The sequence below is a fragment of the Poecile atricapillus genome, chromosome 3, assembly GCF_030490865.1.
Source record: "Poecile atricapillus isolate bPoeAtr1 chromosome 3, bPoeAtr1.hap1, whole genome shotgun sequence".
Taxonomy (NCBI): domain Eukaryota; kingdom Metazoa; phylum Chordata; class Aves; order Passeriformes; family Paridae; genus Poecile; species Poecile atricapillus.
Window position 1 is genome coordinate 84437202 of NC_081251.1, and position 17769 is coordinate 84454970.

The 17769-nt window shown below is 44.7% G+C and overlaps 1 protein-coding gene across 1 annotated transcript in view; it reads right to left on the minus strand.

Annotated features, from left to right (window-relative positions):
* MDGA1 (MAM domain containing glycosylphosphatidylinositol anchor 1) overlaps positions 1–4693 on the minus strand; it is a 192138-nt gene extending 187445 nt beyond the window's left edge. Inside the window, exons 1-2 of the mRNA XM_058836468.1 lie at positions 4544–4693; positions 2634–2807 (exon numbers count right to left, since the gene is read on the minus strand). The gene's annotated coding sequence lies outside the window, so the exon portion shown is untranslated. The remainder of the gene's footprint in view (positions 1–2633; positions 2808–4543) is intronic.
* Between the last annotated feature and the right edge of the window lie 13076 nt (positions 4694–17769).

Genomic DNA, 17769 nt, shown 5'->3' on the forward strand with positions numbered 1-17769 from the left:
TCCTTTCCTTTCCACTTTCCTTTCCTTTCCTTTCCTTTCCTTTCCTTTCCTTTCCTTTCTTTCCTTTCCTTTCCTTTCCTTCTTTCCTTTCCTTTCCTTTCCTTTCCTTTCCTTTCCTTTCCTTTCCTTTCCTTTCCTTTCCTTTCCTTTCCTTTCCTTTCCACTTTCCTTTCCTTTCCTTTCCACTTTCCTTTCCACTTTCCTTTCCACTTTCCTTTCCTTTCCCCTTTCCTTTCCTTTCCTTTCCTTTCCTTTCCTTTCCTTTCCTTTCCTTTCCTTTTCCTTTCCTTTCCTTTCCTTTCCTTTCCTTTCCTTTCCTTTCCTTTCCTTTCCTTTCCTTTCCTTTCCTTTCCTTTCCTTTCCTTTCCTTTCCTTTCCTTTCCTCTTTCCTTTCCACCTCCCTTTCCTTTCCACTTTTCTTTCCTTTCCACTTTCCTTTCCACTTTCCTTTCCACTTTCCTTTCCTTTCCACTTTTCTTTTTCTCTCTCCCACATGCAAATACTCAGAACAGCAGCTGCCTCTCTGCCAGGATGTAACCAATACTTTAAAACCTCACTGATGACCACTTGGGGCAGAGGTATATCATGATACACGGGTTAGTGTTTCCAGCTTAATAGCCTCTTGGCACCAACAATGCTCTCTCTGCAACCTCACTGTCGAACACTGAAAGTATGACTGAGGACTAGCAGCAGCTGTCAAGGACACCAAAGCACACATGAGGGTGATTACTTACCTCTAACTACAAAATGGGATGCAGGAAAAGAAGGGGTTTCTTTTCAAATTTTGGTTCATTCAGCTGAAGGTTGTCTGGATGAGCGTTCAACAAAAACTGTGGCTTTTCCTATGTGTTCCCTTCTACCTACTGCAAATACTAGCAGAAAATAGTCTCTTCTCCCAAAAACCAATGAGCAGAACGGAGGTGCAATACCAAGTCCATCTGCAGAGTAGATGTTAGTATGAGAAAGCTCTTGGCCACCCCATTAGCCCCACAGTTCTACAGGTCAGAGCTGCATGAGGGACTATGGGACACTACATCACTCTAGCCCCAGCTTGCACTGTGGGGGCACCCTCAGGCATGAAGAGATTCATGGCATAGTCCTGTTCCTAGACACAGGCCCTGGCAAAGTGTCACACTGACCTTGAGAAAACCAAGTATCCTTTGCAAATGGAGAGTTATCATATGTCTCCACCACATGTAGGAGAAGAAACAGGCAAAGAAGGCAAGCAGATATAGGGTGGGTGCCAGAACTTCTCTAAACAGGGTGATGCAATGCCAATGAAAAAACACTCATCCTATCCACAATAGCTACTGTTGAAGCAATCCATTTCTACAGCCTAGATAGTATAGTGCCCACACTACACTATTCCAATAAAGGGTAGGGCAAGGAATGAACAGATGGGAGCTACTCCCAGCCATATAGTATGACAGTGGATCATGAACCTGCCAAAATCTAAGGACGCCCAAGTCTGTGGTACATTTTGGGAGAGTCACATCACAGCTGGGCTGGACAGAAGGACTAAAAGGAAGCAGTCAGGCAGCAGCTGCTGTCAGCAAAAAGGTCTGCCAGACTTCAGGCATGTACTGAAGTTTTGAGGCTTGGAGGTTGTTCCTCCAAGGTTGATAGACAACCACAGTGCTCCTCAGCTCAGAAGGAAGGACCTTCTTGCTAGAAGGATTTTAGTACAGCTCATGACAGGTTCAGGTACATATTCAGCTGCTTTATCATACATTACAACTTTTTAGCATCAACCTCTTGTTTTTTCAGATAATATGAGTGAGGAGAGGGATTTTGTGTTAGTTGGGCTGAAGAAAATTGGAATAGTGGATAGTCAAGGACAATGTAAAGGTAAGCTTCTCCAAGAGACTAAAACAAGTTGCCTAGACATTAAATATTGTATTTCTCCCATTTTGGGCGTTATGAAGCAAGTTTGATTTCCTTCCCTTTTGACCGCAGGAGCCCAAGAATAAACATTAAGAAAAACCCTCAAAATTTGAAGCCCAAGATGGAAAACCACTAGCAGCATCTCCAGGACTCAAGAAGGATGGATACCAGCCAGAGAAATGTTAAGTCACTTTCACATTATGGGCACTATGACCAACCAGCGCAATGTTGAGTCACCCTCACATTCACCCTATCACAGCTCAGCCTCCTCTAGAGGCTCAGCATCAGACCTCTCAGCATTCCAGAGTTTTCAGCTCTGTTTCCAGCATGCTACAGAAGTAGCAATGCTGGGAACAGGACACTGGTTTCAGGAACACCCCCAACATCAGGGGCACTACCAACTTTAAGAAACACTGCTTGCTTCAAGCTCTTTCAGCTTCAAAATGAAGACAAAGAAAACAGAAGCCGCACCCAATGCTACCTCCCAGACAAGTGCTTAGGGAACCCTGTCACTGACAGACATCATGACACCAAGGTAAGAATGGCTCACAAAGACAGCAGAGCTATATTTTGCAGGGATGGATCTAATCTCCTCGGTAAAAAAGACACTAGGGAAACCACGCCAGTCCCTTTGCTCCTGAATCAGGTGCACGTGGTCCTAGGGCAATGCAGCTCCCTGCTGCCTTGCAGCAAGACAGAGACATGCAGTAGAACTGTGGGAAGGTCTGGGTTGCCATTAAATGACTTACACTGCACATCTACTCGAATGGACTTGATGGCAGGGACCCCAACCCCATTTCTGCTTTGCAGTAATAGCGGCCCCCCTGCAGCCTCTGGATCTTCTCAATCCGAAGGGTCTCATTAAGCACTGACGTCTCTTGGAATTTGTCCGATGCGCTGCCAGCGGTTTTGGTCCATCTCACCTGCATGAGAAGAACAAGAGAAATTAAATCAGGGACACAAAATAGAGATTCCAAGATTCAGTAGAGCTCCTTTTGTTGCTCTTCCCCTTCCTCCCTAGCTACTTTCATAAAGAGGTCCCACAGCATACAGCATTGCCAGACTTACCAAAGCCCAGCTACTGATCTCAGTATGTCTCAGTAGCCCAGCCATTCTGGTCCATTGCCAATCCCCATGTTCAACAGTCCAGGATAACCCCTCAATTCACCCAGACACACGCTGCATGTTTGCCACTCCTGCTCTGATCCTGCAAACACAGCAGCTTGCCCAGTTTTATGCCACTATCTGCACAGCACAGGACTTTCAGCATTCAGCCTTGAGACCACATGTGGCTGGTAGGCCACATGGACATGTAGGACACTACAGCAGACATCAGTTCACAGCTACAGAGTTTTTACTGCAGTCCACACTCATCTTTTTCTGGACAGCAAGGCTATTTCTGTTTTTTTGCTTTTCCATGACTGAGAAAATGCAGTTGCTATCTGACTTTTGTCCCTTTCCCACTGGGAACATCTGTGTATTTTATTTTTGTAAGACATCCTTTTGCAGTACACGTGCTTTTCCTCTGTTTTTAAAGATACAGGGGGAAAAGAAATAAAAAAATAAAAAAAAATCCCTTCAGATTTCAATCCACCTTTTCATGTCTTTGTCCTTATGTCACATGTCTTAAGATCCTGGGCAACAGGATGCTGCAGGGGCAACAGAGCTGCATGGTATTTCATAGTGAATGGTGGCAAGAAGACAGCAATCCCAAAGACTGAAGGGTTTCTCTTTTGTCTGGAATGAGGTACAGCCCTTGCAGTGGCAGTACAAGCTTCCCCCTTGTTTTGTGCACTCCACACAATGAAAGAGAGATACAGCTTTTCTCAGTCCATTGGTTTTCTATATCTGCAACCTCCCTTCTAAAGGCTGCTGACTGCTGGCCTCCTACTCTGGGACAATTTAGACTCTGGAACTGAGATCCAGCAAGATCAGCCAGCAGAAAGAAGAAGGACTTCCATTAGCATTGGCTGTAGATACAATGGACCAAATACCTTAGCAGCTCTGCCAGACTTTGCCTAAAGCTCATTGCCATCGCCTGATTGGTGTTGATGCTCTAGAAGGAGCAGGGGTGTCTACATCCCAACCCAGAGCACCAGGCTGGGCAGTGTCTCTCACGACAGCATGGATGTGTCCACTGCTGCAAGTCTGACTCTGCCTTTGCTTGGTGTCCAGAAAGCAATGAACAGCAGACTCTGCATGGGACTCAATGAAGGGCACTACCAACAACTTCACAAACTCCCCCAAGCAGCATCTCTGTGACTGTACAACCAAGAGAAATGGATGAACCACAAAGGACCAACTCCTAAGGCAAACACATATGGGAAGCTTCTTCTAGGGTGTTCCTACTCTGTATTAAGAGGGTTAAAGATTTGAGATTTCAGTTTAGACTTTCAGTTTTTGGAGAGACTTCACATACTGAAGACAAGTAGAAGGTCTTTATAAGCTTCTGCAAAGCTTTGCAGACTGTTTTTCATGAAAGTGAGCTTAAATGCTTCATAGTTTAACAAGCTAAGTGCTTGCAAAATGGGGCATCCCTCCATGAGTCCAGTATGTAGGAGAAAGCTGGACATCCCACTTCCCACAGTTCTCCTCTATGTGGAGACTACAAATAAGTGCCCTGGGGGAGCACGAGTAACGGGCAAGACTAAAGGCTTACCTGTGGCCGGGGGTGTCCTGTGACCAGACACTGCAGGACCAGAGTGTCCCCCTCCCGAATTGTGTAAACACGTTCACTGATGTTGTCTTCCTTCACCACGCATGCTTGCCCAGCATGGATGATTTGGGCCTGAGCCGGAGCTGTAGAAAGGAAAGAAGTGGTAAAGATGGAAATGAGCAGTACCCCCATCTCCTTATGCCCTCTGCCCAGGGTAGCTTCTCCCACCTCTCAAGCCACAAGAGGGGCAGAGACAGGCAGTTCTGGGAATGAGTCATGGAGGTCTTAGGAGACATACTATTAAGCAATTTTCCCCATTTCCTGAGCAACTGATATCAATTACTATTTCAAAACCTTTGGTTCTGTTGGGATGAGCAGCTCTAGACACTGAAAAGCAGAATATGGTGCTTTTTTGGGGTGGACCCTCCTGCATGAGTTGAGGACTAAAAATTTCCCGCTGTCATCTCTCCCAGAAAGGAGAATGTGCAAGCAGCTATAGCAGGGACCTGGTCAAATCACAACTGCTCTATGTCTGTCTAAAATAAGCCAAATTATTATGATTTACCTTGTAGGGGGCTGGGATAACTACTGAGCTGAGTCAGAAAGGGCCCTGAAGCTCTGTACGGCTATTAGCACATATCCCTAGAACATGAATTGCACACACTGCAGGAAAAACAAGTCTTTCCCATATTAAATAGCAGCCTGTCTCAGCTACAGACAAAGGAAACAGCCTCTGCAGGACCAGAGGACCCCATAATCTGTAGGGATCTCTCCACCTATGGCTGCTAATGGAGACCAATTACTGCCAGTCCAGACAGGAAAATGGGTAAAGACCAGTGCAGTGGAAAAGTACATAGACAGAAAGCTCCCAAAACAAAGTTATAAAATGTCACAAACTCAAACAGCACCTATATCCCACAACAGACCTGACGAGCAGCAGGAAGAGACCAGCTCTAGTAGAACAGGATTTTATAAAGAAAAATGTCTCAGCTCTGAAATTCTGTGCAAACAGCCTTTGGCTCCCTACTCCAAAGCGTTTGTGTGATCAGAGAAGTGGCTGAGATGCATTGAAGGTGACTGTGCAGCCCAGATGCATACCCGCGTGTGTTTGACAGGGAAACTCCAGTTGTACTTCAAGATGCAGAGAAACCCACACACATGTCAAAGAATTGGTGTCTCACTGACAGTCCCCTGGGATACTTACCCAGCTTGCTAGAACATTTTCAGGTGACTCTGGAGTTACAGCTCTAGCCCCCATTAGTGGAATATAACAAAAATAAACAAACCACAGTAGATTATCAAAGGATTTAAAGCAATGAGCCTTAGAGAACCTTCCTAAGCAAGGATAAATTTTCCACAACCTGTTAAAGCTGAACCAAGCACACACTTTTTCCTGAAGGTTAGTTGAGCTTTGAAGACTGGCTTTTAAAAAATTATTTGCATTCCCTTGGAATAACCAAAATGCTCCAGAGCAAATCACCTGGACGAGAGAAGTGCTCAGGTTTTTGCTGGCTTAATCCACCAGCAGTACAAACAGCAGGACAGAATTGGCTTGGGCAGTGGAGAAGATCTGCCTTTGAGATCAGCCTTTATAAACTGGTGTCACCACAATGCACTGACCAAGCAGCAGGGACACAAGAGTGGACACAGGGCTAGTGGGAAACTGCCCTTGCTGCTGGGCCTTTACAGCCTACCATGGCCACCCAACATCTACACAGCAGCACTGCACATAGAGCAAGATAATCTCTCATTTTCCATCCCTTCCGTCTTTCCAGCATGGTGGCACTTTGTTAAAATCATTGTTACTCTCCAAACTGTTGACAAACAGAAGCAACATGTCTATTTGAATAAGATAATGGCACAAATATGGACAAATCCCTCAGCCTCTACTGTCTACCCCTTCTGCAGGCCTCCCAAGATGCCTGCCATCACTTAGACATCCTCTGTTGGTTTTCAAGCAAGGCAAGCACCCTGAATAGAAGGCAGCACGTGGCCCTCCCTGGCCACATGGACCATTCACCCACAAGACTTCAATGTGATGGATGGCGAAAATGGTGTTTATTGCAGGGGAATTTAACATTTTATAACCTAGGGTCATTGTGTTACTCCCATTCTGCTTTCATCACACGTAGGTGCTATTGGCTAATTGCAGGAGGCTTTACTATCCTAACAGAGAGGGGTGGGTTACTAGCTTTCCGTTACATCCCGAATTCTTCCACACCGCCATCCCCTAGACTACAACAATCCCGGAATGCCAAAACTGACTGTTAAGACTTCACTGGTACAACTGAGCAGATGAGTAACCTTCCTCTGCCTGGATGGCAGAGAGTCTTGCTGAACCCAGGAGAAAGCACAAACCTGTATATGTGCTTACACACATCTGTGTGTTTGTACACACCTACATGTATGGACATACATGCAGATATGTAAACACATTAATTAAAATAGTGATTTATCAGGAAAACACATCATGAATGCTTGTCAAGCCAACAGTTGCAGGGAGGAAGTCAGAAGTCTACATAACCTTTGCTAATACATCTTAATCCAAATGACAGCCTCTTGTGCTGTTTTAGCCCTCAGATCAGTTTTCTGCAGATCTGCCATAACACCTTTAGCTCCACTGTACTGCAGAGCACTTCTTACAGGGCTGAGATACAGGCCATTATGCTGATCTCTGATGATTAAAAGAGAGACTCAGTCCCTTCCCATCCTATGCCACATTTCCCCAGTCCCCAAACTGAGCTGCCTGCATTTCAGCAGGGTCCTGGCACCCTGAAGCAGCAAAGCTCTGGTAACTTCTCTTCATAGTCTCTGGGCTTTGCCAGCTGGTGGCTCTATTCTCCCTTTCCAAACTATGACCTTGCTGTCAAAACCAATTTCCAGACACCCCATGGAGAATCAGAATATTTATCTGCAGCTCTAGCTCCCAGTTAAATGTTGCTCTTAAGTTGCTCTGCAGTACCTCATATGGTATACAAAGAAAGCATTGCAACTTTCACTCTTCCCTTTGTCTATTCCACTTCCATTATTTCACCTCTGTTGTGTAACACTTTTCTACCAGTTGTCCAGAGGCACTTCCACGTGGGGAACTTCCACAAGAAAATCATTAGGTAGAGTGGTATAGGATTAGAAGGCTTTGTGCAATTCTGGTGTCAAAATACCTTGGTGTAATTTGCTGGCATATCCCTGAGTCTGAGAGAAACATTATTTAAACTAATCCTTGTAAGGCACTGGACTACAACAAAATGACAGCCCTGGGGATAAGCCCTGGGTCATAATTTTGTCCTCTTCTCCCAAATTCTCCATGGATACACTGAGCTGTAATGAAGCTTACAAGCAAGGGTATACACATCAGCCTTTGTTCACAGATGTCTAAACTTCCTTGTGTCACCATCATTAACATCTTTCAGCTAACTCGTTTGAAAGGGACATCACGTTAAGGGAACCTCCACTGCTTAAGCTGTAATATTTCTCTGGCAGTAACAGCACCAGGACCTCAGCAGAACAATCACCATTTTTTGATGTCTTAAATCCATGTGAACCCAGATCTCTAAAAAGGGAACTCAGAAAACTTGGGGTTGTCTTGGAAAGAAAAGCACTCAGGTAGATGGCACAGGAGCCTGAGATACTGCCTCTGGTTTGGTTATAACTTCACATTAGTAGGTGGAGGCTGAGCAATGAACAAACACAGCTTGGAGACTGTGTTAAGTCACAAGATGAGGCTTGGGACGGTCTTTGTTTCAAGCTCAGCCTGCTATAGCACACAAAAGCTAGGAGAGTCACCTCATGCTGTATTACAGATGGGCAGAGAGACTGCAAGGATTAATTGCACTTTTAATGTGCTTGAACAGAAAGAATACATTATTGTTTGATATCATCCCATGTCTCCTGGAGGATTTCAGCATGCAGATAGCTTGCACACTGCCAGCACAACAGGACAGCAGGAGCATTCCTGTCAGAGTAACAGTGTCACAGAAGGCCCTTATGAAGGCAAAGGCTGGAGATGAAGGAGTAACCACAGCTATTCTCAGCGGTGCTCCACACAGAAAAACTCTTGAACAGAGACAACTTCCCCTGTTGAGTCCTTCTGGGGCAGAATCCCTCACCTCAGGCCAGCCAACCCCAAAGCAGAAGTCCAAGGAAGACCTCTGATGGCCTCTATGGAGGAAGAAGAAATAGATCGTTCCTAGAAATTTTGAGTGACAGAGGTATCATCACTCTTATTCCACTTTCAAATAAGAGATCAACTTAGGGAAAGTTCTCAATACAAAGTTCTCCAGAAAAACTAGGCCAGCCACATTTTGAGTGTCAGATGCTTTAGAAGGGAAAAAAAAGTCAGACTATGAACATGCAGCAAGCTTTAGGCGCCTGCTCAGAAAATGGCTGGCCTGTAATGCATTTGGCCTCCGCATCAAGATTTCCTACCATGCTTTCACTTGATATATTTACACATTAAAACAAAAGGAAATTGAAGTGGATAAAATAACTTTATTCCCAGTACAGTGCAGTGTACTGTACAGTGTTATTATTACCATAACCTGGAAAGTTTATGAGACTCTTGGTGCTTATAGGTTGCTAATACCATGAAAATGTAGAAAAGTAAAGAGAAATTGTCTTTTGGAGAGGACTGAGTCATCCATATTTGCTTCACAGGTCTAGCCATTCATCTTCTTGAACCTCAGATCTCATCAGGAAAATTACAACAATGAGAGCTCTTTTACAGAGAGGATGGTGAGTGACAGACACTGCACTGACACTCCCTCAGTCACTGTCAGCACCTACAGGGGATGCTCCTCTGTTCTGCAGTGCAGAACCTACCACACTTCTCTGCTGCCTTCCCAGCACTTAAATAGCAGCCATCACTGTTTGACTCTAGAGAGTCAAACACTACCTCTAGAGAGTCCCACCACTACCCTTGCTATCTGCATGTCTTGCTGACTTCCTCAAGGATGAAGAACATTTATCTCCAAAGTTGCTGAATGCACAAGGGCACTGAATCCACCCACCTCTGCTTTCATCCTCCTCCAGGGTGGAGAGAGAGGGAAGCTGCACCTAGAGCTTTCCTCTTCCTCAGACTGAATCTACCACCCTGCTTTGCACGGCAAGCAATGATCTTCCATGCTTCTGGTACAGATATAATTCAGCCTCTTCTGCACATACTCTAGGCAAAAAGAAGCCAATGTCCTTCCCATTCCTGTTCACAGGCTCCCTGGACTCACACTGCTTAGTTACAGTCAAATGAGGAGGGCATCACCTGCTAATCTGTAGTTTAAACCTCTTAAGAACTTGTCTGCCTCCTTTCCTCACCTTTCCCATCCTGAGCAAGTGGCATGTAACAGATGCATCTTGAAGGGGAGTTCCCAGAAATGGGAAAACACATGGTATTTATAAACCATGGTAGGGTTGAATAAGCATTTCACTATGGAAATTCACATGTTGAATTTCTTGAGAGTGTCTTGAAGTTCCTCTCCAGGAACTGCCCTGCAGCACTGTTAGTTACAGACCACACATGGCAGAGCACCCAAGGGGCAGCTCATGCCTCAAAGTCGCTGCTGGAGGTAGCGTTTAATCCTGTCTGTTCATGCAATGCAGAGATCTGCTTGGACAGCAGGGGCACACAAACATGGAGACCTATGAGGAAGGGGTCATGTTCCCTTAACAGAGCACAAAGGAAAGCCAGCACATGCATAAGGGGAAGAGAAAAGCTAGCAACACTCGGCAGCAGCAAGGAAGTTTAGTACAAAGGGAAGGGTCTCTGAAGGGTCTCCAGGGGCAGCATCCTGATGGCTAAACAAAACACCATGCTCTAGTAGAGCATGGAAACTGCCTTGATGTGTGCTCCAGCACTGTTCAGCTGGTCTCACTGATTGCTCCACTAGGGATGAAGACCACAGGTTTTGCTGAAACTTTAGACAAAACAAATTAACCAGGCCAGATCCAGTTCACAATGCAGGGCACTATATCGATGGACCATTTGAAAAGGAGAATGCACTCCAGCTTGAGGACAATTATGGAAATAATAATACACGATCAGTGTCCATTAACACTGTCAGCAGGACTGTGAATCAATACTGTATTAATGGCTGAAGAAAAACCAGCTATATCCATCAATCAGCAGTTAAGACCAGCACAAGAGCAGAGGGAGAGGAGGTGGCAGTGGGTGGGTGTAATCGAGCTCAGACATTCGATGTCTTTGTGCAGCCTGCCCAGGGAGCCCATTTTCCAAACCAAGTGCCACCACCATTTTCCAAACACATTCTCTAGCTGCTTGCTCAGGGGCCACCTTCTCCTCATCTGAGTCCCTCACAGCCACTCTGCCCACTGAAATAGCAAAGGGAGCCTAGTCCCTGCAGGGAACTTTCTCCATGGGAGGTGCTGTGTACAGTTTGGTTTGATTAAACTCCAACTTTTAACACAAGGCCAGGCTGGTCCCCCAGCACAGAAAGAGGCAATGCAGAAGGCCTCTGCTAAGAATCAAAGCATATCCATAGTCCTGGGTCTCCTCCCACTCCTATGACTTCCGTCTCATCCAAGGTCCTCCCACTGAGTCTTCCAACGTCATGTGCTGCCTGGGAAGCTCTGTACTATCACACTACTGTCCTAAACCAAAAGACATCAGGAAGCCCTCCCTGCCTGCTGACACTAAGGGTTACAACCCCAAACAAGGCAGATCTCCACTGAGGCTCTTTCAGTTTTGTGCCCTGATGTTTTCACTGCAGCCAAAAACACACATGCTCCAAAAAAAAAAAATAAAAATTCTGATTTCTGTACACCTGGCTTAAATTTGCCACAGGAAACACATTGTTTTCAGTATGTCTCTGACTCCTTTGGTGTTTGTACACTGATCGTGATTAAAACACAAACATCAATTCACCCACCAAAAAACCACATCCACTCACAAGATATGCAAAGAACCATGTCTAACCCCACACAACACTTCAAAGCTACTCTTGAGCAAGAAGAAAAAATAAAATTTTCAATGAGAAGTTGTCATGGTTTTAAACCAGTAACTAAAAAAATTACTTATTTTTTTGCTGTGAGATATGGATTAGAACAAGAGCAAAACAGGCTTAAAACTTAAAAAGGAATAAAGTTTATTAACAAACTACAAGAATAAGAACACCAGAATAAACTTCCAGAAAACCCTTTTTATCCCCTACTACCCACCATTCTTTTGTTCACATGACAACATAGAGACAGAAACTTTGGAACTTTGGTGTTTAAAACAGTCCCAATTCCTGCTAGAGTCTTTTCATCAGTCTTTGTAGAGAAACAGAAGTCTTTTTCTGTTAATTTATGGAGTTTCTCACAAGAAAACTATTTCTGTTATAGTTTTCTATTTCCCTGATGTCAGCTGCCCAGAAAATGTTGTCATCAGAGCTCACTCCTCCCATTTCACATCACTCTGAGGTGTGTTATGGGCCATGAGTTTAGGGATGTCATTTTAAGGATGAGTTATTCAAAGGCAAAAGTTCTCTTCATCTGTCTCTGTGAGCTCTACTGGAAAAAAGTTTTCTCATTGCCCCCCAAGGCTTCAAGTTTTCGCTTCACCCTGTTCCAGCACCTCACTGCATCACAATCACTCTACTTTTTATTCAAAATTTACACTTTGAACCCTGTATTCCTCCCTATATACTCTGTAATGAATTAAAGGAGTTTTTTCAAGACCTTATTGTCCATTTCCATAGCCTCAACAGAAAGGTATTTCAGCTCGTAAAGCATCTCCTTATCCTCTACCTTTTCTGAAGCTTAATTCTTTTCTTTACTGTCTCTGATAGTTTTATAAAGTCTCTTTACATGTTGATTACTCTCTTTTTCTTTCTCTGGATAAAAAAAGATTAATCTGCAAGTCTCCTCTGGGTAATGAAAGGGTTAAAATCTTGCCCAGGCTTTTGTAGATGGTTCTGTGATCTTTACCGGAGCAGCGGCTGGAGCTGTCTTCGATAGAAGATTCCTCATGGCTGCTCTGGAGAGTGTAGTCGCTGTCTCAGCTTGCCGCAGGTCAAGAGCTTTTTCCTTTCTTTACTCGGCAGTCTCTGGTGAATTCCGTCATGGCAAAAACTGCAGCCGAGCCAGGGACCGGCCTGGCCCGGCCAGAGCCTGGGGCAAGCCCCGCAGGCCCTCATCTCCCGGCCAGGAGCCGCTGGGCCCAGCCCAGCCCCCGTCCGGGCCGCATGGCCTGGGCAGGGAACGGGAGGCCTGGAGCTCTGTTACCTTTCACAGCCAGAAAACAAAGAGAACAAGAGAGCTCTGGCTTTACATCTTAAGGTAGGGTTCACAAGTTGATCCCATTTTTCAATGGTCAAAACTGCTGTCAATTCCCAGTAATGATCGATAATTGGTCAGGAGAAAAGACTCCCATCAGTCACCAGCAACTTCAACTTCCTTAGCTCCCAAAACCACCTTAAAGGTAAAGTCACCCCATGACAGAAGTGTATAGAGAAATGACAGAGGTGTGGAAAGTAACCACAGAGCACAAAACTTGGCTGCTTAAAATAGCATGAAATAGTATGTGGTTTTTTTTCACTTGGAAGAGACCAAGACTATGTCTGTATATCTCTGTCTGATTGCATCTCCAGAAACCAAGTTCCTTTTTGTAAAGCTCAGCCAGATGATTTCCACAGTCTTAAAATAACTTTTTGCTTAATCAATGTCACTTCCTTAAAGCATGTCTATAATTTTGTTTATTTTAGAAAAATGCCAGCAACAAAATCATGTGAGATGTCATGAATAGCAGGTACGCTCCCCCAGCAACTCCAACACCTGCTCCTAAGACCACTGTTCAACTTTAAACCAAAGCAGGATTACGTGCTTTATTTAAGTATCAGTTACCAAATCATCACTGATCACCTCAATCCCCAACTTCACTGCCTGCAGCAGCTCACTGACTTTCCTAGATGTTTCCAAAATATTCTTTCATAGCTGCAGAGTGCTAAGTAGAAGAGCAAAATTAATCAGCAACTTTGTTTGATAAGAATCAAGTGACAGATGTTACAGTCAGAGAATTATGGTGGAATAAACTCTACATTACTGCCTAACTCTTATGCCTGAGTGGAATTTCTACAGAAAACTCAGTGCCAGCAATATGAAGTAGCTTGTCTTCAAATATTTAGGGGCTCCAGATACAGTGGCAAGTAGAGCCTGCACCTCAGCAACTGTCCTGGAAGTTTCCAGCTTTGGTTGGGAAATGAAAAAAGCATGCCTGTCTCATAATGGCCCCAAAAGAGACTTAACCATGCCTCCCAACCCACTTCCTGCTGTGCCAGCTGGAACCTGACCTGTATCTCTAAATCTTGGTGCAAAACCCAATGGGCCACAGAGCCACACTTGGGTGAGGTCATGTTACCAAGTTGATTGCTCAAACTATTGCACGTTTCTTCTCTGGTTACCACTTAAAACTCCTGAGCATATTAGGGAAAACCACAAATCAAGCAAGCAGCTCGGGGGAGAAATCCTCTAATCTAGAAGATATAGACCACTAACAGAATGACTTGTTTGTCAGCTGGTAAAATACTCAAAAATTAAACAGTCCAGTCAGAGAAAAAAAGGCTACAAAGAGAGGAACTCAACTGGACATGGGTAGCACAGACACTTATTTATCTGACCCCTGTGCTGCAGCAACAGATGAGTACTGCATGACAGGCAAGCACCAGGTTCCTTGGTAGGTTTGATCATTTGTCTCCTTTATGCATCAGGTCTCCAGTCCCCTGAGCCAATCTCCAGCTGCTCCATGTACCCACCACTCTCTGAAAGGCAATAAGCAGCTCCAAGCATCCAGAAAGACTGCAGACCCTCTGGCGTGTGGTTTCAACTTTCATTGTGCCCATCCCCAGGGGCCTCCAAGTAGCCAGCTCACCCAAGAGCCAAGGCTACCTCAGATGGAGATGCAACTCACACTTCTGCTTCCCCTTTTTTTGCCTCTGTCACAGCACGCAGGAGCCACTGAAGCAGTATATCCCCATCCAGACAGGAAAAACACCTTTCACAGCCATGGTGCAGCTTGCTAGCATTGGTAATGAGAGGAATGGCAGATTTGCCTTTACAAACAAGCTGTGAGTCCACTGGTAGATAAAACTAGCACTGAGTGATACAAGAAACAATGGGAAGGATTCCACTGATTGTTGAATGAAAAAAAAAAGGTATTTGCCTTTACAAACAAACTGTAGGCTTGGTGATAAATTAAATTGGATATTGAAAAATGAAAGAAACAATGGGGAAACACCATAAATTCCATAAGAATTAAAAATTAAGAGGGAGGGTTATACATTAGGGGGAATCTTAGGTATCAGGCGTTCTGGGAAGCCTGTACCTCTCAAGTACCTCACAGCCAATGGGGAAAGAGAGAGGGACATGCAGCTGGAAAGTTAGGATAAAAAGGAGGCTGTGTCCTCCAAAAATTTAGAAGACCCCATGAGAATGCCCCATGGCCTCTCCTTTTATTCGAATAAAGTAAAAGGATGTCTGTCTCTTTTTTGGACATAAACCTCTGGTGTTTGTGGATTAATGTTCCTGACAGAAGTCCAACAGATGATGTCCCCACCATCTGCTGCTAATAATAACTTATGCAGGCAAATGGGCTTTGTTTAAATGGTCCCAAGGGCTTTACCTCTGTCCCCTGAATTCAAGATCAGCTCATTTCTGAAGCACCACTGATGCACTTTCTTCTGCTATTTCTCCCTCTTTATACTTTGAACCCCTTTGGTACAACAGTGACTCTTCAACAAAGAGGTCCATCTTCAAACCAGAGTACTTTGAAACTTATCTGTTATTTCATGGCTGGATCATTTGACATAAGATGAAAGGAAAGCACAACACAGACACTTCAGTCCTTCAAAACGGGAGGAAAAAAGTCAATTTGCTAATCATCTGTCAACTAGATAAGCAGTAAAGGTGCATGAACTTAAATCAATGAATAACTACAGGCTCTTTTTCATATCAAAACCAGAAAAAAAGTATCAGATGACAGCTGTTCTTGAGTCATGAAAAATAAGTCAAAGCAGAGGTGGTGGTTTCAAACTGGATTCCCTAGCTAGTGGGACACAGGTGGAATGCTTCAGACTTTACTGGTGAAGACTCCACCAGAGTCACACTAAAATCCACTCTGTAAACAAAGGAAGAGAAACTAATTCAAGCTCCAGGTTTATTAAAAACAATTGGAGAAGAAATAGAAAAACCAAACTCTTATGCAACCAAAGTACATTATCGGAAATTGTGTATGCATAAGAGCATTTCCATGAAACACCAGCTGATGCTGTTCAAAATGCTAAACGCTGAGGCACAAATTCTTCAACGCTGAGATGGAAACTGGAGGCTGGTGGGCAGGAGAAGGACTGGCAGAGAAGAGCTGTCAAAGGAGAGGACTCCTCTCTACATGGAAAGCCAAAGAGGATGATGTATTCTCAGGGCTGCTAGCCCCAGAGAGTGGGTGTGCAGACATGGGGCAGCAAAGCAATGCACAGACTACCTGGTGCCCCAGCTCTCTCAAAGGCCTCCCTATGAACAGGAGCAAAGCAGCTCCACCACTGCCAGGAGAGTATCTGCAGAGATAGAGAGTTCTGTGCAGACCACAAAGCCCATCTGAGAAGCTGGGTAAATACTTAGGCACCGAATCAATGCTAAATCCTCACCCATCACAGCTCCACTGCTTCCAGGGTCCCATCCAGATAGCTCAGAGCGATCTGGGGATGTGAGGACAATCATGCCATGATGGCAGTGCATTCTTCTCACACAGGAGAGGAAAGATTCAGCAAATGTCCATGTTTACCTACTGCTATCCCCATCTACCACAAAAAGCAAAAGGCTATTTCAGCTGTAAAACAGAGGGCAGGAGGGGGGGACAGGGGAATGAGAGCAGGAGAGAGTGGTAAGAGCCACAACAAAAAGCCACTGAAATAAAATTTCACTGAAAGCTTGTTTAGAACAAAGCATAGAAAGAGATGGAAGTACAAACTCTACCCTTAATTCAACTATCTAAACCCCAATTTTACTACTGAAAAATGGTGAGCAGCAGGAACTTGTTCCTGTCCAAAGCTCTAGCAACAGTGACCCCAAGTCCCCTGCAGCAGTCACCTCCCAGGGGATCAAAACACAAGATCTGCTCTCAGCTCCAAGCCACTTGCTGGGACAGGACAGGCAACCATGGCACCAACCCCAGCACAACCACTCACTGGCAAACCTGGCAGAGATGCCAAGGACCATGGGGACCACAGAGACTTGGCACTCCTCTGCTGGGTACCCATCTGCTCCCAGCAAGATCAAGGATTGGAGATGGGTGCCACTGATGATACATGGAGGCTGCTTGTGACACATCCCCTCAGTGGAAAGGAGCCTTTGTGTTTGAATAAGTTCCAATGCAGGCCCTCACAAAACACTGAAGCTTTTATCCCCCCAGTGCTGTTAAGTGGGGAAGGGCTGCTATTGCCCTCTGCCATCGTTGGGTTGGGCGGAAGCCTAAAGCACAGCCAGGGATCAATCCATGCCTAATTCCAGTCTACTGTGCAAAGGCCAAGCTCTACTTGAAAAGAAGGGAGAGAGAATCAAAAGCAAGTGCCAGCAAATTGTCAACAGAACTGAGGCAACAGAGCCTGAGTGGCACCCCTGGAAATCAAGCCAAGTAATGTTTTATCTTGACAGCATCTTTGACATCTCTGCAGTGCCTTTGGTGAGCAGAGTCCTACAGAAAGTCCCTGGTACTTCACCTCTTGAGTACTGATAATTAACAACCACAAACTGGCAGACAAATGAGCAATTCCCTCTGGTTTCAATAAGAGGAGCTGACATCTCTCTAGCCCCAGCCACTTCCATTGCTTTATTCTCTTTGTTTATTGATCCTTTTATGCACATAATGCAAATTGACATTTAGTAATTCAGCCAAGTTAATGGTGCTTAAATATTAGAAGGCTTTTATATTTCAATTAGCAGTAACAAAATAGGCAACAAAGGAGTGCTAGATAGATGCCATTTAAAATACTCTTGTTCAAGTTCCTTGGCATTTTTCTATGGATGGAAAAGAATAGTTCAGTGGAAATTTGTACAAGTCTCCTACTCTCACCAGGAAGGTAACTAACCCATAGAACCATTTCCAGAAGCTTTGATTCATAGAGCATATTCATCTCTGTCAACTCTTTGTTTTCTCTGCCTTCTCCTCCTAATAAAGACAGAGTAGAAGGAGGGGCAGAGGGTAGAATAAAAATTCTTCCCCATAAGAAGTGTCAGAACCCATGCTGCAG